A 12,245-nucleotide genomic window follows, 5' to 3' on the forward strand; every position below is an offset into this window, starting at 1 on the left:
GGTAAGAAACCGTATAGTTACTCTTTTTCATCAATCTTAATATTATAGTAGTATAGTAACAGTCTGTTAATGTCACACTGCTGGGCTAAGGCCTCCTCTGCTTTTTGAGGAGAAAGTTTGGAGCTTATTCCACCACGCTGCTCCAATGCGGGTTGGTAGAATACACATGTGGCAGAATTTCAGTGAAATTAGATACATACAGATTCCCTCACGATGTTTTCCTTCACCGTATAGCACGAGATGAATTATAATCACAAATTAAACATAAAAATTTAGTGGTGATTGCCCGGGTTTGAACCCTCGATCATCGGTTAAGATTCACGCGTTCTTACCACTGGGCCATCTCGGTATTTCTCGGTATTGTAAACGACTGTTGTTTTTAAACATAATCTTAGAATCTTAATATAATATGTTATAAAATGGCATGCAGCCCTTTCCGCGCCAAAATTTCCGCGAAAATGCCTATGTATATCAGCTCTAAACCGCTTCTTTTGGTTTTGCACAATATATATCACTAAAATAATAATATTAAAAACGTATTTCTTTATTCGAACTGAAATATAATTGAAACGAAAAACAAAAAAAGGAAACAGGATCAACAGAAAGCGATAGTCAAACAAAAGAATACAACCGCGTGACATTCCGATAAATCATAGAATTAAATAAAATATATTTTCTGGCGCCCGCAGAGCTATTCTATAAAAACAAACTCAAACCTCACTGCAGAACACGATCGTGAAATATCAGAAGTGATATGCGACATTTACAATAAAAATAATGTATAAGTGCAAAGGTACGAGAATTGATATGCAATGTGAGCTCATGTACCGATCTCACGCGCGAATGGACGCACTTACAATAATAAATCTTACGCTGACGCCAACTGACGCTCGAACTGTCAGTTAGCCGTGGGGGCTACCGTGTACATAATAGCTCAGTACTTAGTAAGGTGATGGAACGGATTCTAAACAACCAACTTATCCATTACCTAGAAGATCACTGTCTAATTAATGATCGTCAGTACGGGTTTCGACCAAAACGGTCCACAGGTGATCTTCTAGCGTACGTAACACACCTCTGGGGTGAAGCTATCGACAAGCGTGGAGAATCGTTGGCTGTCAGCCTCGATATATCCAAGGCTTTCGACAGGGTCTGGCACAGAAGTCTTCTCTCCAAGCTATCGGCATATGGTCTGCCTGCTCAGCTATGCACCTGGATTGCCAGCTTCCTACACAAGCGTAGCCTTCGTGTTTTAGTAGATGGTTCCGCTTCACAATTCTATGTAGTGAAAGCTGGGGTCCCCCAGGGATCTGTGCTATCTCCCACACTCTTTCTTTTGCATATCAATGATATGCTCTCTCTTGGGAACATACATTGCTATGCAGACGATAGTACAGTGCATGGTGGATACCACGGACGCGCAGTGGCTGGGCGGGCGGAAACTGAGGAGAGGCAGGAGAATCTTGTCATTGAACTCGATAGGACGTTAGAGCTCATCGCCAAATGGGGTTCTGATAATCTTGTTGAGTTTAATGCCAAGATACCAGCTCACGTGTTCCCCTCCTCTTACAACCCGGGTTCCTTCAAACGAGGTGTGAAGAGGCATCTTGCGGGCCGGCAAGGCGGGGACGGCTAGTACAGAACATTCTTCCCGACTGTACTGGCCGTCGTCGCGTTTGGACTCTACTACCACTTACCATCAGGTGGAGTAGAGTCATTTGCCATCACGGCGCATATAAAAAAAAATACCCATACACATGGCACCTTTTCTTTGCGTTTTATTTAGTCTCACTATAGTAGTGAAGTTTGTATAAAGAAAACGCATTAAGTCATTGTGTATCTTGCATTTCGTTATTTGCACCCAGAAGTATGTAAATAAAGTTTTTTTAGCGAATATCATGCAAGCCTTTTAACCCTTCAAAACAAATATAAAAATAATGCCATCCGTTTTGGTGAATTTTTTTTTTCATAAAATCATGTTTATCAGTTCAAACTATGAACACAAATAGTAAATTATAAGCAGATCGGATCAATTTATTAAAATTTCTATACTAAATTTTTCACACCATTTCTCCCGTTTGGAGTTGAATCTCCATAAACAACGAAAAAGGCATGCATTTATTTTTTCTTAGAAGCTTTAATATTAACTATTATTCATATTACTTTAAAACTAACGGACTCCCCATATAAGCTTTCGACCCCTATTTCACCCTCTTAGGTAGTGAATTTTGAAAAACGGTAAAGTACGTTTTTATTTATTTCTAACCAGAAGCTTGTTTTTGAAATTTAATGTTTCTAACTTTGAAAATGACGGGTTTCCATACAACCGATCATCTCTTATTTTACCCCTTTAGGGGTGGAATTTCCTCAGTGAGTGCTTATATCAATCAACAGCCAATCATTGTCCACTGCTGAACATAGGCCTCTCCCAAGGTGCACCAAAGCTCCCTGTCCTCCGCCTTCCGCATCCAGTTGGTGCCCGCCACCTTCTTAAGGTCATCGGTCCACCTAGCTGGAGGGCGTCCTACGCTGCGCTTGCCGATTCGCGGTCTCCACTCTAGGACTCGTCTGCTCCAACGGCCATCGGTCCTACGACATACGTGACCAGCCCACTGCCACTTTAGCCTGCTAATTTTGCAAGCTATGTCGGTGACTCCGGTTCTTTTCCGGATAATCTCATTTCTGATCTTATCCTTCAAAGATACTCCGAGCATAGCTCGCTCCATAGCACGCTATGCGACTTTGAATTTGTGGACTAGTCCCGCAGTTAATGTCCACGTTTCGGCACCGTATGTCATGGCAGGTAAGACGCATTGGTTGAAGACTTTCGTCTTCAAGCATTGCGGTATAGACGACTTGAGGACTTGACGAAGGTTGCCAAATGCTGCCCATCCCAAGCGAATTCTTCGATCGGCTTCCTTCTCGAAGTTGTTCCTACCGACTTGTATTATCTGTCCTAGGTAGGTATTTAGTGTATTTATTTAGTGTACAGGAAACAAACAGTAAAATAATTACAATAAAATAAAAAATATAAAACAATTCTTAAACCAAAACAGTTTCCATTTATAAATTAATCATAAGTAATTACAAAACAAGACATTTTTTATATTTAATAGGTGCATGAAATTATATAATTCATTTATATAATTTAATTTAATATAAATTTAATTTTTAAATCAAGAAAACATAATTTAATAATAAATAATCAAATTATAATTAATTAATTAAAAATGCATGAGTAAATTAAGGCTCTTCAGAGTATAATATTTCTTTTACTTGCAGTTTGAATTTTTTAAGGGAGAGATAAAATATATCACATTCAATAAATGTTTTATTGTACTGTTTAGATGATCTATTAATAAATGCATTTGCTGCATATTTAGTCTTTGTCAATGGAAAATCAAAAATAGATTTGTTGCGACTACCAGGGCGAGGACACTTTATATTTATTTTAGAAAGGAGATAAGTGGAATCAAATATGTTGTGGATCAATTTATATAAAAACACCATATCACGTTCAAGTCTTCTCTATTCAGTTGTCGGTATCTTTTCTATTTGATTCAAATTATTTATAGACGAAAATTTTAAATATTTTAAAAACTTTTCCTGAATATTTTCGATGAATTCTATATATTTACTATACTGTGGATTCCAGACAGTGCAAGCGTATTCTAGAATAGGTCTCACAAATGATTTATATAAAAGAGCAAAAGTTGAAACACGCTTAAACTCTCTGGAAATCGTCAACACAAATCCTAGCATACGAAACGCTTTAGAAGTTATGGAATTTATGTGTTCATCGAAAAGAAGTTTAGAATCGAGTGTTATTCCAAGATCTTTGACCACTGATACACGTTTTATATCATCTTCCTTAAATCGGTAGTTGTAAATGATCACTTTTCTTTTTCTGGTATATGTTATACAATTACATTTCTTTATATTCAAAACCAGCGAATTGGTAGTACAATAATCGCTAAGTAAGTTCAAATCTTTTTGCAGACTAATACAATCATCAACACTCTTAATAATTTTATAAGTTTTTGTATCATCAGCATATAATAGAAATTTAGAAGATGCAAATACCGAAACAACATCATTTAAATATATATTAAAAAACAGTAGTCCAAGATGTGAGCCTTGAGGGACTCCAGATGGAACGGGTAGAAAAGATGTAGTAGTGTCAGTATATTCACTAACAACTTCGAGAGGTTTCCCCTCGACGTATATCGGTCCTGGCAGGACATGCCTATTGAACATGACCTTGCTCTTGTCCAAGTTCATACCGAGACCGACACACCGGGAAGACTCGCCTAGGCTACGCAGCATTTCGGTGAGTTGTTCCAGCGACTCTGCTATGATGACCCCCGTGGTTTGGGCGTGGTTGTGGCGCGGTTGTGGGCGTGGTTGGGGCGCGTTTTAATTAATGAATTATTCAGGACAAGTAAATAAATATGTATAGATAAAAATATTAGCTTTCTGCACTCCTTTTCCACATAAACTTTAACTGTTTCAAATTTCATACTCCTTCGTCCGCGTAATTACAAAGTTTTTGCTTTACGTATATGTACCAGTATATGTACCAGTATATGTACCAGTGATCGCCCAGTAGTCGAAAATTGACCATAATTTATTTAAAATTTATTAAAGTTTAAATGTTATTAAGGTATTATATTATTAAATCTATACATATAAATAAAAATGAAGTGTCTGTCTGTGATTTCAAAATAACTGCCTCTTTTAAAGTTAATATGGCTATTTGCGATTTACCAAAACATTCATTTTTTTTCTATTATTTTGTCCTTTTTTTCACGCTGGAAAAACACAACGGATTCGTGGCTGGGTTGTCCGAGTCGTGACTTCATGTTTAAGTCGCCGAGAACCAGAGTAGGTTTCGACGACTGCCTGGCCACCGCAGCTCTGTTCGATTCGAGATCACAACTGCGTACTCTCCCCACCCCGCCACTACTACGTAGCCCGAGCCCCTCTCAATAAGTGAGAGGAGAGGACCTGTTCTATTCCGAATGAGGACTGCCACGGTGTCGCCCAAGTCCCCTGCCCGATGAAGTAGAGGAGGGACGTATTAGGGCTCGCAGGCCACAGCCAGGTCAATTTCCCACTCCACCATGGACTACAGCATTAGGTCCTGAGCCCCGGCACAGTGGTTTGTATTCGTCTGAAGGAAACTGATTTCTGCGCTCATGTCGAAATTGCAGCTTCCTTCTCGACCTGAAACCGTCCGACATTGGTGGTGGTCTGTGTGCCTAAGACCACCTTACCCTCCGTGATAGGTGGGTTGCACTCCCTCGAACTCATCATGTGCCCGGAGGGCTTTCCAGCATCCACGCAAACTGCGCAGCGCAGATTCCCGATGCAGCCCGCCGATTTTTGGCCATCGATACCGCACCGACAGCAAAGCCCCCCCTTTTTTTAACGCTAAAAAAACGCATTATGCCTTTCCCCCACGGGAACAGTGGGGGGGTATGTGGGGCTCGCCGGTGTCCAAGGCGCCGTGTGCGCCCCGAACATCGGAATACCCACTAAAAAACCAGCGGTACCCTTTCCGTCTTGACGAGGAGCGCCATGCGATCGATTTCGCACGTTACCGTGACGAAGCAAAGCCCCCCTCGTTCAGCCCTAGATGGGCAGAGTGCCTTGGTGTAGTTTTTTTTTTTTTTATATGTCCGGGATGGCAAATGACTCTACTCCACCTGATGGTAAGTGGTAGTAGAGTCCAAACGCGACGACGGCCAATACAGTCGGGAAGAATGTTCTGTACTAGCCGTCACCGCCTTGCCGGCCCGCAAGATGCCTCTTCACGCCTCATTTGAAGGAACCCGGGTTGTAAGAGGAGGGGAACACGTGAGCTGGTAAGGAATTCCATTTTTTGGTAGTGCGACAAAGAAAGGAGTTGCCAAATTACTTTGTGCGCGATGGAATTGATGTCACAGTTAGGCGGTGACATCGAGAACCAGCTCGCGTGGCCTTAAGAAGGAAGGGGGAAAGAAGGAATTAGAGATAATAATTCCTCAGAGCACTCGCCGTGATACAGTCGATAGAAAGCACTCAGTGCTGCTGTCTCGCGACGCAATTGTAAAGGTTCAAGGGTGTTTGTGACCTTTACGTCGCCAATAATGCGTACTGCACGTCGCTGCAACCGGTCCAAGGCCTCCAGTAGGTACTTAGCGGAGCCATCCCAAAGGTGCGAGCAATATTCAACGCAAGACCGTACCTGTGTTTTGTATAACAGGCATAGTTGTTGTGGCGTGAAAAAACGCCGCACCTTGTTCAGAACTCCGAGTTTCCGTGAAGCTGTTTTTATAATAGCCTCGATGTAATCCCTTGGACTAAGGTCGCAGCGAACGTCCATCCCCAGCATGGCGATTTTGCTTTGTATCATCAGCGGTGTGCCCCAGAGGGAGGGATGAGGGTAAAATGTTGACTTTTTTGCTGTGAGAGCGCATAGCTGTGTTTTCTTGGTATTAAACTCAACAAGATTATCAGAACCCCATTTGGCGATGAGCTCTAACGTCCTATCGAGTTCAATGACAAGATTCTCCTGCCTCTCCTCAGTTTCCGCCCGCCCAGCCACTGCGCGTCCGTGGTATCCACCATGCTCTGTACTATCATCTGCATAGCAATGTATGTTCCCAAGCGAGAGCATATCATTGATATGCAAAAGAAAGAGTGTGGGAGATAGCACAGATCCCTGGGGGACCCCAGCATTCACTACATAGAATTGAGAAACGCAACCATCTACTAAAATACGAAGGCTACGCTTGTGTAGGAAGCTGGCAATCCAGGTACATAGCTGAGCAGGCAGACCATATGCCAGTAGCTTGGAGAGAAGACTTCTGTGCCAGACCCTTCCGAAAGCCTTAGAGATATCGAGGCTGACAGCCAACGATTCTCCATGCTTGTCGATAGCTTCACCCCAGAGGTGTGTTACGTACGCTAGAAGATCACCTGTGGACCGTTTTGGTCGAAACCCGTACTGACGATCATTAATTAGACAGTGATCTTCTAGGTAATGGATCAGTTGGTTGTTTAGAATCCGTTCCATCACCTTACAAAGTACTGAGGTGATAGCTATTGGCCGATAATTTGCCGGGTCAGACCGATCCCCTTTTTTGGGAACCGCTTGCACATTAGCTCTTCTCCAAGCCCCCGGCACACATCCCGTAGAGAGAGAAAGTTGGAACAGGCGCGTTAACACAGGAGACAGCTCCGCCGCGCACTTCTTCAGCACAATGGCTGGTATTCCATCAGGACCGCTAGCTTTCCGTATATCAAGTGATTGCAGCTCCGCACGCACATCACGTTGCCTGATTTTGATGTCAGGCATCGTGTGGCCACATGAAGGTATTGTTGGTGGCTGCGCACTACAATCATCGATCACAGAGTTGTCGGCAAAGAGTTTAGCCAGGAGGTCGGCTTTCTCCTGCGGACTGTGAGATAGCGATCCGTCCGGATTTCTGAGCGGTGGCAGCGAAGGTTGGCAGAAATTGTTTTGCACAGACTTGATCAGACGCCAGAAGCTACGGGAGCCCCTAGGATGCGAAATAAGGTCATGACCAATCTGTACAATGCGCTGTGCATCCGCTCTCGTGTATGCCTTCCTACAGGACTTGGAATTTTTATTGTAGTTTGCTTTCAGTGAGTCAATGGTAGATGCCCCGCTAATGCAGCCGTTATGCCGCCTGCTTAGATGATACAGCGTCGGCACATTCACGAGTGAACCAACGGTTACGCGTACCCCTATTGATGAGATCCGAGCTAGGAATGTAGTATTCCATTCCTAACATGATCTCATCAGCAACAGCAGCGGCACTAGCTGTCGGGTCATTCTCACTGAAGCAACGTTCCTTCCAAGGGACTGACGCATAGTAATCGCGCATACCGTCCCAATCTGCCGACTTATAGTGCCAAACGCGAAGTTTGCATACCGCTGATGGCGGCAGCTTGGCCTGTGGCACTTTGGTAGATATAAGGCCGTGATCCGAAGAACCAAGTGGAGCTTGAACCACAACCTGATATTCCACCGGGTGAGAAGTCAGCAGAAGATCCAGTAGAGAAGGCGCTTGCCCATCAATGTCTGGGATCCTGGTGGGCTGATCAACCAGTTGGGTCAAGTCGTGTGTGAGAGCAAAAGCATGAGCAGTTCTTCCAGCATGGTCAGTTTTGAGGGATTTTAACCATGATACATGGTGAGCATTAAAATCCCCCAAAAACACCTATTCCGCGTTAGGAAACTGCTCTTGCGCAGCATCTGCCACCCGACTAAGATGGTCAAATAATCGGCTTGTCTCCAAGTCACCATTGTGGGATCTGTAGAGGCACACGTAGACTCGACTCTGACGAACCAGGTCCACACGTACCACCAACATGGAGAAGAAGGCCAAGCAGCGCAATCGGTGACAACAAACATCCGCCCTGACGAACAAGCATACTCCGGCTTTCGATTTAAAAGATTCTTCAAGCATGTAGCCGGGATAGTTAAGGTAGCTGGTGTCGGCAGGGCGGAGTATTTGCGTCTCCGTGAGAAACAACATTGCTGGCCGTGCTGTCTCGAGATGGTGGTGGACAGCGTTGAGGTTAGCATGGAGTCCTCGGATGTTAGAGAACTCGACCTCAAACAGCGTGGGTATGGTGGGGGTGTGCACCGCTGAACGACCGTTATTTCTTAGTTGCGCTACCATTTGGAAAAATAAGGAAAAGAGACGTGAAGCGAGCGACGTATTGCCACGATAGGGATGGGCAAAGTATGGAGGCGTGTTTTCCCAAATGGTTGCCAAAAGGGAAAATATACTGATCCGCCGGACGGAAGGGCCCCCGAACACCCCCGGAAGTGGCCGCCGGGACCCCACCTTCCGGTCACCAACCGGCACGACGGTCCACCCCGAGATTATGCGTGGCCTGGTGGAGCAGCCTCGCGAGCTGGTTAGGCACGCTCGGGCCCCTGTACTATGCAAAGTCAAGACTCATGCACTTGAAACGGCTAAAAATTACAAATTGAAATAAATGTTTAAAGTATTTCAAGGTTTCGTTTAGTCTTTATTTCATCACAATCGGTGGAGTCTGTCAAGTTATAAAAACATACGTATTTTTGTTGTTATATCTATACACATATAATGACTTTTTCTGACTGATACATCAACGCAGAGCCTAAACCACGGGGTTAGAAATATTTATCAATATCTCCTAGGAAGGTGCAAGTAATACTTTTTTTTAAACGAACCTAACTATGTTAGTGTTGGTTGCCATAGCAACATTTTTGTACAAAAACGAATGACGTTCCGAAATGAGCCAAACGGGTATTAAGTTCTGTTGTCACTCGAATGTAACGCCAGTAATGGTTACAGGCGCGCTTGGTGAACAGTCCTGGCTTTAACTGTCGTGGCATGGCATGGCATGGCTTGGCTTGTCTCATCTCAGCATGTGGCGTGGCGGTATGTAGCGTGGCATTATATAGCGTGGCGTTATGTAGCATGACGTTACAATATTATTAATTCATTAACATTGATACACTTGCTCATTTACAGTATTACTTATATCTATGGATAGATGCCGGGGTATTTAAGCAAGATAATCGTATAATATCGTAGATCGGAAGTTTTGTATAAAATATTTTTTTCTTCAATCCATTTGTCACTATAAAATATATTAAGTGCAACTACAGGGATTCACAGTATGTTCACTAATGATTATTAAAGTAGTAATCATCAATCTACCACCAGAATGACATTTCATGGTTCTTAATATAAAATCACAGACTTCCTCACAATTATTTACCCTTTCCTTAAACTTAAGAGCGAGTGAAGCGAAGGGGTAAAAGCTAGTACTAAATAAAATCATACTTTGCAATGGCTACTCAGTTTATTATCCTATCTTTTTCAAACAAATTATGTAACATTTAAATAAAAAGCAAATCCAAAAAAAAAATAACTTTCATAAAAAATAATTATAGTTATGTTATGTTTTATTGGAACAAAAAATAATGCAATTAAAAACAAATGTTGTCCATTGAACTTTACATACATTTTAATAAGCTGCTTAAGGGCTTATATGATATAGAAAAAAGAAGTTATATAACAGTTTTGATTAAAGTTTAAACAGCTGTCATTTGACCATTCTGGTAGGTTTAGTGTTAACATGTAGCATATGAATATAAAATAAAAATAATACATATATCAGCCTAGTTTCCCACCAGCAACAACCGAACAATTACTAAAATTAACAAAAACAAAACCTACATAAAATCGCATTGCTAAAATGTATAATAATAATAATAATAAGTGAAATCAATAAAGGTGTAGTAAGATTTTTTTTAACCAAATAAAATGAAACAAAATGAAATGTATAATATTTATAAAATAGTATATCTATATACAAAACATATATATTTATAATAAATATGAAATTAATATGACTACAATTGCAAATTTATAACAAACTAAAAGATTGAATACTAAGATAGGTACAATCATATATAAATTAATACATTACATTTCTACCTTATTTATTTTATATTGAATTACCAACAAAAGTTACAATAATACAACAACCAATATATAATTTAGGCTTAGCAAGATTAATTGTACTTTTAGTTATAGGTGATTACAGCATGCTTTTTATTAATTTTGTATTAACTGAGTGACCAATTTATTACATTAATTACATTTTGTAATCATTTATAAATAACATATTATGATAACAATAAATAAAGTATGATAATTAAATTGAATTAAATTTGAAATTTATTGTACTTAGTATTCATAATATATCTTTCTTGGGTGGAGTAAATCTTTAGGTATTAATGTCAACCCTAGTAAATCTCAAGCCATAATTATTGGCAGCCGGAAACAAATATCAAAAGTCAACTTGTCTTCCTTGACATCCATAATGTTTGACAAAATTGTCATCCCTTATTGTGATTATGTTAAAAACCTGGTAGTTTTCTATGATAATACTCTTAACTGGACTCGCCATATGAATGAAATCAGCAGGAAAGAGTTTGCAGCTGTGATGTATTTGTGTTGTCTTCAACATTTCCTTTTAAATAATTCTGACACAAATCTATCAAATAAATCCAATCGAATAAATCTGAGAGTTTATAAATGGATTAGGCAAATATGACAATATTTTCCACCAATTGAGTGTAACAAAATTGCGATTTTTCCCTTTTCACACTCCTTATCTAGGTCAGTGGCTAATAAATATAGTTCGAAATATTGTAGCCACTTTTTCCGCATTCAATTGTTATTTATTTCCATTTTAAAACTTTTGACAGAAACGAACGTGAACGAAGGACACGAATTTATGACACAGTTAAATTTTAAGTTTTACGATGATAAATAACACGTTAATGTTTTTATGTAAAAACTGCACCAAAAACCACTGAAAACACGAAATTGTTAACAAAACTTTTTGATTGTGACAACAGCGTTTGACATTGCGCGTGCGGTTCCCGCAGATAATAAGTTATTGATTTTTTAGTTGTGAAGCAAAACTTTTAATAAATAATTAAAGAAATGGCAAAATAAATATATTTTAACTCACAAATATCTATTAGACAAATTATAGGATATCATAAGCAAAAGAGTATATTACATGATCAAATATTAATCTCTTTTCAGGTTGACCAACCTACCAAAAGGATGGATGTGTATACATATGCGAAATTGCGTATGTGTGTATGTTGTAAGTGTGTAATGTTTTATTTGATTAATTTAAGGTATTTCTAAAACATATTTCACAAAAAAAAAAAATTCTGCTCTCCTCTTCTATCTAAACTTCAACTGTGCAAAATTTCATTCTTCTTCGTCAACGCAATTGGCGGTAAAAGGGTACTAAGTGGGGTGTTTCACGTATTTATATTATAAAATATATATATATATATAAAATAAGATAAAAGATGGCCCAGTGGTGGAGCGCGTGAATCTCAACCGATGATCGTAGGTTCAAACCCCTGAATTTTCATGTGCTTTATTTGATATTACAATTAATCTCGTGCGTGCAATTTAGGTAGGTGGCCTGGGAACTAAGATGTTATATCCCTTGTGCCCGAATTACACTGGCTCACTCACCCTTCAAACGGGAACACAACAATACCAAGTACTGCTGTTTTGCGGTAGAATATCTGATGAGGTAGATGATGAGTGGGTGGTACCTACCCAGACGAGCTTGCACAAAGCCCAACTACCAATGACATGACCTTTATTTAGTGTATCATTCACATTGTAACAAGA

The sequence above is a fragment of the Nymphalis io genome, chromosome 5 (assembly GCF_905147045.1).
Source record: "Nymphalis io chromosome 5, ilAglIoxx1.1, whole genome shotgun sequence".
Lineage (NCBI taxonomy): Eukaryota > Metazoa > Arthropoda > Insecta > Lepidoptera > Nymphalidae > Nymphalis > Nymphalis io.